Here is a 13785-nt window from a genome sequence, read left to right on the forward strand (position 1 = left end):
AGCACTTGCATGGCTCAGTGAGCATGTGCGGCTGGGGAACTAAACTGAACTGTCAAAGCAGCTGAGGGAGTGCTCACTGTTTCACTGGGCTGCCTCCTTAGCTCCTCCATAATGGGTGAGGGGCCACTATGCAGTTAGTAATGTTGACCATTGTTGCTGAATATATCACAATTTACTTACATTTTAACACAAAGCACCCCTTTGGGTACTATTGAAACAGTGGGCTTCATAACTACTCTGGCGGTAGCTGTGCCGGTAAAACCGGCACGGCTGCCACTGGAGTTGCATCCGGGTCTGGCACCCGCGAATGGGCAATTACTAGGTCATGCCGAGTTAGGCGGACATGACAATTGCCCTTTCGAAGGTGCCGGTAGATCCCCATTCCCATTTGAGCCCCATATGGCTCAAATGGGAAGGGGGAGCTCGGATGCACCGGCACCGTTAATAACGGTGCCGGTGCATCCGACGAGCTGAAGTCAGACCTGGCGGGGGCTGTCAAGCACCCACGAGCACAACTCTTACTATGGCGGAACGGTAGCAACGGTGCCGGTAGCTTACCAGCACCGTTGTTACTGGTCCGCCATAGTAGTAATGAGGCCCAGTCTGTGACTAAAGGAATGAATATCCATTTACAACTGTGGGCCACTTTTTCATTGTTGCCTGAGACAGTTTCATGCTTCAGCCCGCCCATGTGGGCCACCCCTGCCCATTTCTTCCAATCTAAAAAAAAAAAAAAAAAAAAAAAAAAAAAAATATCTTTTTTCATGCTGAGCTCTCAGGGCCCCCCTGGGATGCACTCGCGGACCCCTAGGGGGTCGCGACCCACAGTTTGAATACCACTGGCCTAAGCGGTTGCATGCAATAAAGGCATACATCGATAGTGGGGCTATTGGAAACTATGTGGATCGTGAATTGGTCTCTAGGATTAACCTCCCTCTCCGTCCTAAAACCAGCAAAGATGTCATCACCACAGTCGATGGAACTGAAATTGCCTCTGGACCGGTAACACATTCCACTACTGAGGTGACTCTTATTGGTCCCGATGGCCATCGGGAGGGTGTTGTGTTTGATGTAATCAAGGCTCCACAGTTTCAGGTTATTCTTGGAATCCCTTGGTTAGAGACACATAATCCTCGAATTGATTGGCGAGCTAAGAGAATAACCTTCCTGGATTGTACACAAACCTGCTACCCAGAAAACCTGAAGATTAATCTAGCATCTGTAACCTCTGCCTCCATGCAACTACCTCCGGAATACCAAGACTTTTAGGACGTCTTCCAAAAGGAACAGGCCAACACGTTACCTCCTCACAAATCGTACGATTGCCAAATCGATCTGGTGCCCGGTGCACAACCCCCTTGTAGCAGGATTTATGCCCTTACCAAACCTGAGAACCTGCATTTGAGACAATATTTGGATCAATACCTAGCTAATGGTTTTATTCGCCCGTCAAAGTCCCCGGCATCCTCGGCTTTGTTCTTCGTGCCCAAAAATGAAGGCGACCTTAGAACTTGTATCAATTACCGCGCATTGAACCAGATAACGGTTAAAAACCGTTATCCTCGGCCTCTGATCCCTGAACTCCTTGACCAGGTGAAGGACGCTTGCATATACACCAAGTTAGATCTCCGGGGGGCTTATCATCTGGTACGAGTTAAAGAAGGCGACGAATGGAAAACTGCCTTCCGTACTAAATACGGATTATTCGAGTACCAGGTGATGCCTTTCGGATTGTGTAACGCGCCGGCTGCCTTCCAATTCTTCATGAATGATGTCCTTCGGGAACTCATCGACGTTTGTGTTGTCGTATATATCGATGACATTCTGGTGTACTCCTCTTCGGAATCTGATCACAGAAAACACGTCAGGGCAGTACTTGAAAAACTGCGCCAACACAAACTATTTGCTAAATTGGAGAAACGTGTTTTCCATACCACAGAAGTCGAGTTTCTAGGTTTCATCCTGACACCCAAAGGAGTCCGAATGGACTCAAGAAAAGTGGATGCCATCCTCAAATGGCCATCACCTAGCTCTGTAAAAGGGGTTCAAAGCATGCGCGGCTTTGCCAATTTCTATCGCAGGTTTATCCCGGAATTTTCACACGTGGTACAACCCATTACTGCACTCTTGAGGAAAAATAAACGTTTTGAATGGTCTGAAGAAGCTGAGCAGGCCTTTCAGGATTTAAAAGCTAAGTTTACCTCCGCACCTATATTGAAACACCCGCGTCCAGATCTCCCTTATGTCGTCGAGACTGACGCATCCAGCCTAGCCATGGGAGCTGTCCTGTCCCAAAGAGATCCCGAAACCAACCAACTGCATCCCGTAGCATTTTGGTCCAGAAAATTCTCGGCACCCAAGGTTAATTATGCAATCACAGACAAAGAACTGTTAGCCATTAAGTCCGCTTTTAAAGCCTGGCGGCATTATCTGCTTGGCGCTCGACATACCATCACAGTCATCACTGATCACCGGAATTTACAGTATTTGAAAACCGCCAAGGCTCAGTCATCACGGCAGCTCCGATGGGCTTTGTTTTTCGCTGAATTTGATTTCGTGATTACCTATCGACCTGGCTGCAAGAATGGCAAAGCAGACGCCTTATCCCGAATTGGAATGGGAGAATCTGATACAAACTCAGAACCAGTACCAATAATTCCCGAACAGAGGATTCTAGGCATGACTTCGTTACAGACACTTGAAGACATTCAAGCCAGAGTGAAACAACTCCTGGACCCTACAACCTTACAGGATTGGATACAAAAGGGATCAGACTTTACCATAGATAATGGTTTACCTTATTTCCAAGGACGCTTATTCCTGCCACATAAGGAATTACACAAACTAGTTATTTCCGGTTATCATGATACATTAATAGAGGGACACCCCGGTATTGCCAAGACAGAGGAAAAGGTGAAACGACAATTTTGGTGGCCCTCTTGGCGAAAAGATGTTAAATCTTTTGTGATGTCCTGTGGTGTTTGCGCCCAAAATAAAAGTCAAAAGAAAAGACCAGCCGGTCTCCTTCAACCTCTAGACATACCGCCAGCACCCTGGCACACCCTATCAATGGATTTTATTACGGACCTGCCTCCTTGTTCGGGGTACAATACTATTCTGGTAATTGTGGATTTGTTTTCAAAATGGCCCACTTTATTCCTTTGAAAGGTTTACCTTCAGCTTCTGTCCTAGCCAAAGAATTCCTCGAAAATATCGTTCGGCTACATGGATTCCCATCTATACTAATCTCTGACCGGGGAAGCCAATTCATTTCCCACTTCTGGCGCAAATGTTGTCAAATGGCGCAGATCGACGTAAGATTATCGACCAGTCACCACCCTCAGACCGATGGTCAGACCGAGAGGACAAATCAGACCCTTGAGCAGTACTTACGGTGTATGTTACAGCAATCTGAAAGCAACTGGAAAGACATTCTTTGGATAGCCGAATACGCATATAATAATTCGGTACACTCTGCAACTGGCCACAGTCCTTTTTATACTTTGTTTGGGCATCACCCTCGAACCTCAAACCTTGACTCACCTCAGAACCTCGGAATGCCTGCAGTAGAACATCTGCATTCTACAATTACCCAAGCCTTCAAAGAGGCAACTACGCATTTACAACAAGCCAAGAGAAAATACAAGGAGAATGCTGATCTACATCGGAGTGAAGCACCTCCATATCAGATTGGGGATCAAGTGTGGTTAGCTACCAGACATTTACCACTCAAAGGGCCTCGAACTTTTAACCCAAAATATCTGGGACCTTATTCTATTACGGCAATGTTAAACTTGATTTACCAGTTAGTATGCAAATTCACCCTGTTTTTCATGTGTCACTTCTGAAACCAGTGGTAACCGGAACCCGACTACTCAAACCTCCAGAACCTATTCTAATAGATGGGGAGCCCGAATTCGAAGTGAAGAACATTTTAGACTCAAAAATGTTTAGGTCAAAATTGTTCTACCTAATTGATTGGAAGGGGTATGGACCTCAGGAGAGGTCGTGGGAACCCAGCGACCATGTGCATGCACCTCCATTAGTCAGGAAATTCCACCGACTCTTCCCAGACAAACCAAAACCCCCGGAGGAAACAACCTTGGGAGGGGCCTTGGGGGGAGTGCTGTCATGATGCCCGCTCCCGGGGAGCCGGTTCAAGCCCTGCGTCCCCGAAAGCGGACATCCAGTCCCCAAGGAAGGACCCAGCAACCCCATATAGGGGCCCTTTGGACAGTGTCCTGGCGCCTATGGCGCCAGGCTCATAAAAAACATCAGTCCTGGCGCCATAGGCGCCAGGCTCATTATGGGAGTGCTTGGGGGCACTTACCTGATATGCAGACCATGCTGCAGGATCCCGGCCTCCTTGAGGCCTGAAAGGAACTACTTTACCTGTGGGACTAACTTACCATCCGGGCGTGGTCGGGGAAGGATACATACCTGATTGGAGGAAGGATACATACCTGGAACATCTTCCAAGGCTATTTAAACCCCACCCGAACAGCCACACGTGCTTCGCGTTGTTCTGCATCTAGCAGCTGGACGCTCACCGTGTCTGCTCCTGCATCCTGACTTCTGCCACGCCTGCCAGCATCCTGGATCAGCTGCAAAGGAAGAGAAGAAGAGAACAGAAGAAGGAAAAGTCCTTAACTGCTAAATCCGCATCCTGGAGACATCTCGCCGACAATCCTGAAAAGGAAGACTTTTATTTAAAAGCTCATCGCGTCGATCGCTGCAGTGCCGCATTCCACTCACCTTTACAGGGCGCCTCCATGTTGAGCAGCGATCATCCGGATTCGCAGTCACGCCCCAGCGCCTAGGGAGAAAAAGACCAGAACAAAAGGTGAGAGAGAGAAGGGAATAAGGAAAGCTAAATCTCCATGTTAAGACTTACCTGTTGATTCATTCCCTCTTCATTTCGGGTCCGCGCCGCATCCTGGCATTTCCGGACCCCGGCCCCTAAGGGGAAAAAGAGACATCAGCGTTAATGAGCGAATGAAAAGACATTACCAAAAAACGCTCATTAAAGACTTACCTGATTTCTAAAAGGATTTCACCTCTCATCTCGGGTCTGTGCCTGTTCCCCGGCATTCCGTACCCCGGCCCCTATGGGGAAAAAGACACTAGCATTAGTACATTAATGCATGGACACAAGGGGAACCTCTTATCAAAAAACTTACCTGGAAGTCAAGCAAGTTTGGTTCTCACCAATCCGAAAATCCAGTGAAGTAACTGGATACCAACGCGCCCCTGCATCAGAAGCAGGATGGAGAGCTCGTCCTTCCAGACCCTAAGGTGAGACGCTACGAGGAATCACAGAAGGGTTTCGAGGAGGGTGAGAGGGAAAAGTGGGAGGCCAATTGCAGTACCCCGCAGACAGTTAATCCCCTATTTTCGCCTACAGAAGGATACTTATGCGAGCCAGACAAGCCAGATTTCGGGGCCCGGTCCAGTCCGTCTTCCGAACCCTGCGCATCACCTTAGAAGAGGTCACAGCAGCGCGAACCAGGCCAGCGCCTCCGTGGGAGTCAGGTGAGCGTTACATAGGGCGGGGGAGGGAGGGGAGTTGGGGGGTTTGCAGTGCTTTTAGTTGGGGAACAAGCTTACACACATGCGTGACTGGGCTTGAAGCATGATGAAGAGGGACAATGGAGGGGACCGGGTATGATTGAAATATGGGGACCTTAAGATAGTTACCTGGAATGTCAGGGGCCTCAACAGTTATCTGAAGAGGAACAAGATTATGATGTATCTAAGAAGGCAGAAAATAGATATAGAGCTAATACAGGAAACACATCTCACGAAAGAGAAACAAGTGGTGATACAGAGGAAATGGAAGGGGACCATTATAGGTGCAACGTACTCGACGTACGCTAGAGGGGTGATTACTTGGGTAGCACCACATGTCCCCTTCCTACTGCTACAGATCACAGTGGAGGCGGATGGGAGGATGGTGGCAATTAGGTGATTGATAGAAAACAGAGAAATATGCATTATCAATACATATGCCCCGAATCAAGACACAGTAGCTTACTTCAAGACCCTATATAGCAAAATGAGCCCGTACCTGGGAGGTGCAGTGATATGGGGAGGTGATTTTAACTGCATGCTGGACCCAAGGGTAGACAGGTCAAATAGGAAATCAGACAAACCCACCCCAGCTGCTAGAACCTTAGAGACCCTGTTGGCAGACCTCCGATTCGAGGACATGTGGAGGTTACACCACCCACACCATAGACAGTATTCGCATTACTCCGCCCCACAGAACTTGTACACAAGACTTGACTATATATTTGCATCACAGGAGATGACGGAGGAAAAAGTGCGATCAGAGTACAAAGCGAGAGTCCTCTCGGACCACTCGCCATTGGTCTTAACATGGCAATATCTGCCTACAAGAGCTAGGATCTCAACGTGGCGACTTAAGAGCTAAAGCATTGAAAGACACAGTGTTCAGGGAGGATCTGTGAGACGAAATAGTACAATACTTTGAAAATAACACTGGGAGTGTTGAATCGGCCGGCATTCTATGGGAAGCATTTAAGGTGGTGGTGAGAGGATCGACTATAGCCAAATCCAAAGGGTTGCAGGGAGGCATATTAAGGGAACTACAGAAGGCAGAGGCGAAATTAGGGACAGTTTTGGGTGAAGGAGATAGCTCCCGGGAGGACGCTGACACCATAAACCAATTGCAGCAGGAATGCACAGGGCACTGGGAGAGGTTGTGTAAAAAATACATAGAGAGACAACACGCAGGGGGTGAGGGGACAAACCGGGGAAACTGCTAGCATGGTTGTATAAAAGCGAGACCCCCCAGACCAACGATCAGAGCAGTAGTGGGAGAGAGTGGGTGTATATTGTATACCCAAGAGGGTGTGAACAGAGAGTTCCTTGAATTCTATAAACGATTGTACAGGGACGCAGGAGAGGGCGAAAGTAGTGAGATAAGGGAAACATTGGAGAATATTGGCCTGCCAAAAATAGGTGCTGAAGAGTGTGAGAACCTAGATGCCCCAATTACATTGGAAGAATTAGAAGCGGTGGTGGGGCAACTACCCACCAGCAAGACCCCGGGAGCGGATGGACTCCCCAGTGAGTTTTACAAAATGTATATGAAAGAAGTGCTCCCCTCGCTGCTCGCGATGTTAAACACAGCATTTGAAACAGGGACACTACCAGAATCCCTGAGAGAAGTGATCACTATCCCACTCCAACAAACCTAATAAGCCAAGCACAGACTGTGGGTCGTATAGACCGTTGTCGATGCTGAACCAGGACAGCAAGATACTCACGGCTGTGTGGGCAAATAGAATGAGACAGGTCATAAGCAGGTTAATACACCCTGATCAGTCCGGGTATGTCCCGTGCAGAAGCATATCAGACAACCTCAGACGACTTCAACAGGTCATAGAGCACATAGTAGGAGACTCGAGCGAGATGGCAATCATATCACTAGATGCAGTAAAGGCCTTTGACTCCGTCAAATGGCCTTGGCTGATGGCAGCTCTAAGAGAATATGGGATGGGACCCTGGAACCTTAAATGGGTGAAACTACTATACAGTGCACCGCTAGCCAGAGTAAAAACGGGAGCAATCATCTCGGAGAAGTGGCAACTAAGTAGGGGCACCTGACAGGGATACCTGTGGTCCCCGATGCTGTACATCCTAGCATTGGAACTCTTGGCGATATACTTGAGAAAACAATATGAGGAAGTCAGAATCTACACAAAAGAGGGACCACACTTAATTTCAATATATGCAGATGACATGCTACTGTACTTGAGATACCCTGAGGAAAAATCTTCAATACATTCTAGAAGTGATGGAGCGATTTGCGTTGCTCTCTGGCATTGCAGTTAATCCCAAGAAATCGTGTATACTCCCCCTGGGGAGCTATATAGGGGTCCAGCGAGAACAACTGCCAGTCTTACAAATACTGTGAGAGACCAGCACGTTCAGATACCTGGGGATTGACATTTATCACGCGGTGGAGGCAGAATATAAACACAACACCAAAAAAGTGGTAGTGAAAATTGAGAACAGCATGAGGTTCTGGACTAAGCTCCCCTTGGCCATGATGGGGAGGGGGGCGCTGTTGAAGATGGTCGTATTGCCTAGGCTACATTTTTTTGGGAACATACCATATATGATACCAAAGCGTTTCTTTGTCAAACTCCAGAGCATATGCAGGGGCTTTATTTGGCATGGAACTAGGAACAGAATTGCCCTATGGAAGTTACAGAACACGTATGATAAAGGGGGTATAAAACTGCCTAATTTCGAGATCTATTATTTGGCCAGTCAACTGCAATATGTGGCCAAATGGTTAATGGAAGACTCGACATCAGAGTCCAGACTGTTGAGATCAGAGTGTACCCCGTTCTTTCTGAAAGAAGTGATATGGCTGCCCAAACCTGAGCTACAAGGGCGCCCGTAGATGTTGGAATTGGGTTGGAAGATATGGCGCAAAGCTTGTCAGGTCATGGAGAACGCAACTCTGTGTTCTCTGCAAGTGCCGCTAGTGGCATTGACCGGAGGAGACGTGCAACGGAGGAAGACGATTTGTAGGCACTGGGAACGGGTGGGGATTGCAACAATGGGCGACGTATGGCAGGAAGGGGAAGTAAAGGAATTTGGGGTGCTGGTAGAGGAAACAGGTTTACATGTAGGGCAGCATATTACTTATGCTAGGATGGTACGGCGGATCAGAGAGACATGGTTCGAATTAATACTGGCAGACCAACTTGACACGGCCATAGAATTGATATATGATATAGCAGAGGGAGGGCATGAGGTTTCTATGAGCTGCTGATGTCCAGAGTGGGGAAGGAAGTGACCCAATTAAGATGGGATTGGGAGGAGGAAGTCGGGGAACTCATGAGTGATGGGCTGTGGGAGCAGGCTCAAGGGTACCACAAAAAAGTGTCCAGGAATGCAAGGCTACAGCAAATACAGCTATATGTAACCCACAGAGCATACATGACTCCCCAGAGGATAGCTCAGTTTAAGAACGCTGTATGACAAACATGCCCCAGATGCAGGGAAGAAATCGTGGGGATGACGCACACGTTTTGGGCATGTGCAGAAATTCCCAAGTTCTGGGGAGAAGCAGCCAACCAATTAAATGAGAAAGGTATTAAGTTAAATGTTGAATCAGTGTGGGCATGCATGGAGGGGGGTTCCCTAGACCGCACAAATTTAAACATGTGAGCAAGCTTAAGGACTTGGCATATATACTTGCCAAGCGCAGAATTGCCATGGGTTGGAAAGCATGCAACAGACCGAAGGTGGAAGTGTGATGGAGTGACCTCCAGAAATGGACCGAATCCGAAACAGCAGTATGGCATGAGGCGGCTGGAAGGGGAGTGTGTTAGGGAGAATTCTCCAGAATGGGTAATTTTCCTTACCTACTGAGTCCCTCAGCAGCTTTGCTGGATTTCTGGGATTTTTTTTGTGAGCCTTTTTTCCCACTCTTACATGTGTTTTGCTGTGTGTGTTTAACATTTTCTTGTGTTCATAGACTGTGGAGCCTCACCTACTCCATAGGCATCATCTTTCTACTGTGTGTTACACAGCACCTTCAGTGCAGTAACACAGGGTTGTCTTTTTGACTTCCCAACTCCGACTCCATTTTCTGGGACTGACTACTGTCTCCCAGAACATGTAAAGTTGCCATTGAATTTATTAGTCTCTTTTAAAACTCACCGACCCAGTACAAACTATCTTAAATATAGTGCTGGAAAGGGTTAATACTTATTCCTTGTTGTCTGTTTCTCTTGGAGCATTGTTTCGCTCCATTTTCATTAAGACTTGGCTGATGGCAGTGGTTACTACCCTATTTTTCCTACCGCGGTTATCTTAAATAGCCTTGGTATTGTTTTAGGCTATCTTGGTAGCCTCAAACTTAAACCCGCTAGACCATATACGTTTTTATACGGTTCCAGCTGGGTTTATTCACCATTTCGTTTTGTAAAAGTCTTTCTCGTGTTTTACTCTCCACGCTAAACCAGGTTTGGTTCCTTTGTTCGCCTGCCTTTTGCGGGCTTCTGCACAGAAGCCCTCCTTAGGCGCCTGTATGTCTGGGGGGGGGGACAGGATGAGAGGGAGGGGTTTAGGACTCCCTGCACAGGGTCTCCTCGGAGACCCATGTCGCACTCTGATCTAAATGGCTGTGGTGACTGTCCCGGCGGGACAGCCACCCTGCTGTGTGATTGACAGCCAGGCTGTGTGAATGGGGGAAAACTGCATAAAAAACAGGTCTCCAGGGCTGGAAAGGCAGAGTCGCCACTGGAATGAGAGAATCGAAGAGGAGTTGACAGAAGAGGACCCCTACCACGACTGAACCTCCCGGTGAAGCCCTGCTGCAGGTCCAAATCTTCATACTCCGACGACAGGGAAGATCTGCAAGGAATCTTCTCCCCTTGAGCTGGTAGGAAAAAACAGTTTACCAAACTGCTCGCCAGGCCTCCCTTCTCTGGTCTAATTTACTTTACAGAGCTACAGTGAACTGGATAGCGAGGAGGAACAGACCCTGCTTGCGTTTTAAGGAACGCACCTTTTATTCGTTGCTTTGCTCTGCTGCTGGTTTCTTCCCTGGGCAGTGCAGGACCCTCCAGTCTTCCTACTTCGTGTCAGTCCAACAGTCGCTTCAGGAACCGTGAGCCTGCAGGACCTGCCAGGAACGTCCGCCTCAGCTACAGCCTTGTTCTCCATTTAAGGTACTGTTCAAATCCGGTTGTTAATTTCATCCAGCCGCGGTGAAGGTGTGTGAAACCTTTCGCCAATCCGAGGGCTTGTCCTTCTCCATTCTTTAAGCTAACTTTTCTGCCAACCAACTTCGTCCTGAACTATTGGCAAAGACTTAACCGCGAACTACCCTGAACTGTGTGATCTTGAGCAAAGACTTTGGTCCATTGACATTGGGCCAGGCCCCTTTAATTTGATTTCCTCACTGTAGTTCCTTTTTCTAGATTGCCCTGCTTACTTACTTGTTGGTGCTTCTCAATTCTTGTCTAACTTTGTCTTTCTCTCCCTTTTAAATTGCTGGAGTGCCATTTTGCTCACACTTCATTTTGAGCCTAACTTGTCCAGAATCTATTGGGGGTGGTGCAGTGTATTAAGAGTGTGGATTTTCAACTGCTTTACTTTAGTGAAATGTTTTACAACTGATGTGTATATAAATGTATATTCTTTTACTCAGAAACCTTGAGTCAGTGTTTGCTTGAATCATAGTAATTGCTGTCCTTTGTGTAACTATTGATAATGCTCACTTGCTCTTGAGATAAGTCCGGCTGCTCAGCCATCGCTACCACTTTACTGTGTAGTACAGGCTTGTACCAAAGGTGAATTTGTACTGTCACTTGTAGTCCTTATTGTGTGTGGTGTTCCCAAAGGGTACTGCATATCATTCTGCCTAACAGAGGGGAGCAGGAAGCGGAAACCCTGACGGCCTGGAAACACTTAGTGGCTACATTGTATGGGTCCACCCAGGACTGCTTAAGCGATCAGGACATTTCTGAGAATATGGAAGGGGAGGTTCCCCCGGAGGAATGGGAAACAACGCAACGTGGAGTAAGCTCGAGTTGGGGGGAGGGTACAGGGTAAGCGGTAGATAATTAACGATATGTACATGATGCTAAAGTACTAGGACAAATACTGCTGTTTTTGTTGAATGTTGATTGTTTGTTGTAAAAACCAATAAAACTGTTTTAAAAATAAATACAACTGCCCATCAAATAACAGATTAAAAATGATAGAAACAGGACATTAAAAATAATCTTGCTAGATATAAATATGCACAAACATACCCATACACTGAATATGGTTATGTTTCAAACCAGGGAGAACAACAACAACATAGACTAAATAATATGTGAGATACCTCTTACAGCACAAACAAAACTCTTTGTCAAGTTTTGTGTCGATGAAGAAGCACTTGAGGTGGAAGAGTTTTCCAAACAAGGAAGACGCTTCAGAGAGATAATAACCATGGAGGAAACAGCAGTAACCAAAATCGGCAGAGGAATTTTTTAGGGTGATTCAAAGTGGACAGACAGCATGTTGAGACAAGGACCAGCAAATAATAATGTGCAGTAGATGTTGCTGGCAAGGAACCTCTCAGAACACAAACTTTCCAAAGCTGAAGATCTCCTAGATAAGGGTTTGGGTTTTGTTCACACGGATGTACATGACTCATTCATGCTCCACAATGAGTTCAATTTGTGTTTTAGGAAGATCTAAATTTTGCCAATAATGACCCATACACAGGTAATTCTTGTGGCTTAATATTACTGTACACTTTCCAATATAATTCTCTGCTTACTGCACTGAAGATAAAGTCTTTGAGCAAAGGGTTGTAGCAGTTCTAGGCAAACTAAACCTAAACACTGTTTCCTTAATTTGAGTAAACGTGAAATAAATGCTGTGGAATAATTTGGAAAATATTGTCACATCATAATAAAACCGTCTGACAAGGGTGGAGCCATAGCTGTCAAGAGCAGCAAGAATTTAGCTATGAAAGCGCTCAAAAGCTTCCTGTGGACGAAAGTTATGAAAAACTATTAGATGATCCCACTGTTGGTACACCACGCTGTGTGGTTACTCCAGAAGCTAAAAACAAGAGTGGAAAGAGAAGTACGAGCAGGAACTAGAAACAAAAGGCTTACATTTTAACAACAAGGGTTACTCGAACACCCCTGTTTCACATAATGCCAAAGGTTCATCGAGCTCTTGATAAATGCCCAGGAAGTCCAATTTACTGGCATATACACCCCTTTGAAGCCATTGTCAAAGTATACAAAGGCATATTTTAAATAAAAATAACAGAAATGAGCTCCTATGTTAAAAATACAACCAATATTATTTACATCAGAGGGTGTAAAGTTTAACCTACCTAAATAACTTTATATTGGGTTAGACGTTGTCACATTGTATACTGGTTTACGACAGAGCCAGAGCAGTGATTAATACCATTGAAGACCACTTGAATGATCAATTCACAGAATTGACAGAAGACATTACATCATTGCTTGTATGTTTCTCAAAGATTATGCTAACAAAGACTTTTTTTTTTTATATTACGACCGTCTTAAAGGAACAGTTATGTCATAGGCTTGAGTACAGCACTCAACAAGGCCAATTCATTCATCAACAAGACATATCGAGCCTTTTGACAATGCATATCAATGCCACATTTTTCGTGCCAGAGATAGAAGACATTTTGGTCATCTGAGATGGGGACCTTCAGCTAGAAGTGAGTTTTATAACTTGGTTGAACGATTTGGATCCACACCTACAGTTTACTACCACAATAAGTAATCAAACACTTATTAGGCATAACAATATTTTCAACTATGAATAGACTTACATTTTCTCCATGTGAGAAACACACTGATATTAACCATCTATTATATTATTCCAGCTTCTACTCAAAAATGTTATAGGGCAACCTTCCACTTGGACACATTCTACGTTTTCAGAGACATCGCTCATAGAAGAGATATGATGCAGAATAATCCTTTAAACTTGAAAAAAACTGAAGGATAAAGGATATAAATTCAAGTTCGTGAAACTAGCAGCAAAGAGAGGCAAGAATAATAACAGAACATATTTCAGAAGATGTCAAAAAAACAATCACCTCAAGGTCAATTTGTATGTGTTAACACCTACATATAGGTATCTTTTGTTATTAAAAGGATTATCAAGAGTGTGATGAATCCTATGGACGCCTCAACAAATCCCTGCCTAAAGTCTCCTTCCAGGTGGCCAGGGAAAGGCAGACGCTTC

This window comes from Ambystoma mexicanum, chromosome 6p, assembly GCF_040938575.1.
Source record: "Ambystoma mexicanum isolate Mex_15411 chromosome 6p, UKY_AmexF1_1, whole genome shotgun sequence".
Classification (NCBI taxonomy): domain Eukaryota; kingdom Metazoa; phylum Chordata; class Amphibia; order Caudata; family Ambystomatidae; genus Ambystoma; species Ambystoma mexicanum.